The sequence below is a fragment of the Schistocerca piceifrons genome, unplaced genomic scaffold (assembly GCF_021461385.2).
Source record: "Schistocerca piceifrons isolate TAMUIC-IGC-003096 unplaced genomic scaffold, iqSchPice1.1 HiC_scaffold_958, whole genome shotgun sequence".
Taxonomy (NCBI): Eukaryota; Metazoa; Arthropoda; class Insecta; order Orthoptera; family Acrididae; genus Schistocerca; species Schistocerca piceifrons.
The window spans coordinates 57,501-60,000 of record NW_025729232.1 but is presented as its reverse complement, the minus strand read 5'-3'; the positions used below and the strand labels follow the sequence as shown (position 1 = coordinate 60,000).

The 2,500-nt window shown below is 57.4% G+C and overlaps 1 non-coding gene across 1 annotated transcript in view; it reads right to left on the bottom strand.

Annotated features, from left to right (window-relative positions):
* LOC124773859 overlaps positions 1-22 on the bottom strand; it is a 1,909-nt gene extending 1,887 nt beyond the window's left edge. Inside the window, exon 1 of the ribosomal RNA XR_007014954.1 lies at positions 1-22. This exon is cut by the window's left edge and continues 1,887 nt beyond it. This is a non-coding gene — a ribosomal RNA (small subunit ribosomal RNA).
* Positions 23-2,500: the final 2,478 nt, after the last annotated feature.

The following is a 2,500-nucleotide window of genomic DNA, read 5'->3' as shown; positions in this document are numbered from 1 at the left end:
TACTGGCAGGATCAACCAGGGAGCTGCGTCAACTAGAGCTGAGCAGCCGGCCGCCCGGGAGTGTGTCCCGGGGGCCCGCGCGAACACGCAAGCGTCCGCTCAATCATTCTGCAAACAGGAGGAGGCTGAGCTCCCCTGCACAATACACCTCGAAACCCTCTCAGGTCCCGGCGGCGCGCAGCGCCGTCCCAAGTACTTGGTCGGGTTCGAGAGAGGCGCAATCGCCCGGAGTTAGGCGAGTAGACGCTTTCGGTGCGACCACCCGTGCTCCCAACTGAGCTTGCCGCTGCCGACAGAGGCCCGGGAGCGTGCTGTCGTGGCATTGCCGGCGGGAGACAACACGCGCCACCTACGGTGACCGGCAGCTCCAACGCCAGCGCCACAGAAGGACAAAAGCCCCACTTGGGTGCCGAAGCGAACTCTCCCAGCACAGCGCACGCGCCAACACATCCGCACAGCTGCGATACAAACCACCAGCGAGAACCGCTGGGGCGACCGAGCAGCAGACGGCGTCGCGGCGCCGAGCGCCGGGCGGCGGCGCATCCTCAACGCACACAGTCCTCAATCGGACCAGCACACTGAAGATGTCCACCGCGCTTCGCACCGGGCCCGCGAGGACCTACTTTGGCCGCACGGCGCCGCGCGCAGGGTGCGCCGGCGCGCAGCTGCGACGCCTGCCGCGTCCGTCGGCCGGCGCGCCTGCCACTGGCCGCCCCCACCAGCCGGCTGTAGCGCGTGCGCCCACGCACCGCGCGGCCAGCACGCCGGGAGGCGCCCCCTCACCGGCCGGGGACGGTCCCACCCAGCCACCGCCGCGTATCGCTTCACACCCAGATGCCGTTCAGTTTCGTCGGCATGGTGGGTATCGCTGGAACAACCGGTTCGTACCTCAACCTATCGTCGCCATCACCGATTCACCCCTAGCGAGAACAACCGCACCACAACAGGTTACCATTTGTTCATTTGCGTAACTTCACCAGAAAACGCAGGCGTCCATCGCCATTTGCAACTTCAACGATTATTGCATGCCTGTGTCAGGTGTCACGCCACACTACGTCTGCCCACATACACGCAACAAAATGTGCACGCCTAGACAATACGTGGAAGGTGGCCCCCGTACGTATGCGATGTCCATTGCTCGAACGACTGTCAACCGGCCTCTGTAGCATGTCGCAGATATGGAACGCGGTGCACCATGCCATCACGGTGTGTGAGGAGAGACGACTAGGTCCGAATACATCAACAGACAGCTCATGCTGATCGCCATCCACGGCGTCCGTTCCTCCCACACGTCTCTATGGCGTACCACACTGCAATCCAGCTCTCATAGGGAGACGACACGTAGCTGCGTGCACAATATTTGCACTGTATGGTCCGCCGTTTTTGGGCGCAGTCGTTGTACGGTCACACATGTGCCACGATGTATCATTCGGTACATAAGGACGAATGTGCAGTACAGATTGTGGTTTACGCGTACGACATTAGCGGACGGTTGACACAGGCCGCACCACAACGTAGCCTGAGTACGTCGCATGCGAAGGGCATTGAACATGCAAACTTCTCACCAACCAGCTTGCGAAGGCAGGGGGGCAAGGTGGGGACGTGGGGAGGGGCGGCATGTACGTCCTGCTGCCATCCACATTACAGTGTACAGCAGGAGCATGTGGAAAGTCAGCAAGACTTGCAAGGTGTTTAACATGAAGCGATACACAGGGGAGCGGGCAGTGCGAGTAGCGAACTATATTGCGAGGGTTGCGGGTGGGCAACACTACACTAATTGAACGAGTCGTATAACAATTACAGAGCAGGTTTAGGCGACAACATGGGTTACGTTAGGGGACAACGTGGGTTACGTTAGGGGACAACGTGGGTTACTTTAGGGGACAACGTGGGTTAGGTTAAGGCACAACGTGGGTTAGGTTAAGGCACAACGTGGGTTAGGTTAAGGCACAACGTGGGTTAGGTTAAGGCACAACGTGGGTTAGGTTAAGGCACAACGTGGGTTAGGTTAAGGCACAACGTGGGTTAGGTTAAGGCACAACATGGGTTAGGTTAAGGCACAACATGGGTTAGGTTAAGGCACAACATGGGTTAGGTTAAGGCACAACATGGGTTAGGTTAAGGCACAACGTGGGTTAGGTTAAGGCACAACGTGGGTTAGGTTAAGGCACAACGTGGGTTAGGTTAAGGCACAACATGGGTTAGGTTAAGGCACAACATGGGTTAGGTTAAGGCACAACATGGGTTAGGTTAAGGCACAACATGGGTTAGGTTAAGGCACAACATGGGTTAGGTTAAGGCACAACATGGGTTAGGTTAAGGCACAACATGGGTTAGGTTAAGGCACAACATGGGTTAGGTTAAGGCACAACGTGGGTTAGGTTAAGGCACAATGTGGGTTAGGTTAAGGCACAACATGGGTTAGGTTAAGGCACAACATGGGTTAGGTTAAGGCACAACATGGGTTAGGTTAAGGCACAACATGGGTTAGGTTAAGGCA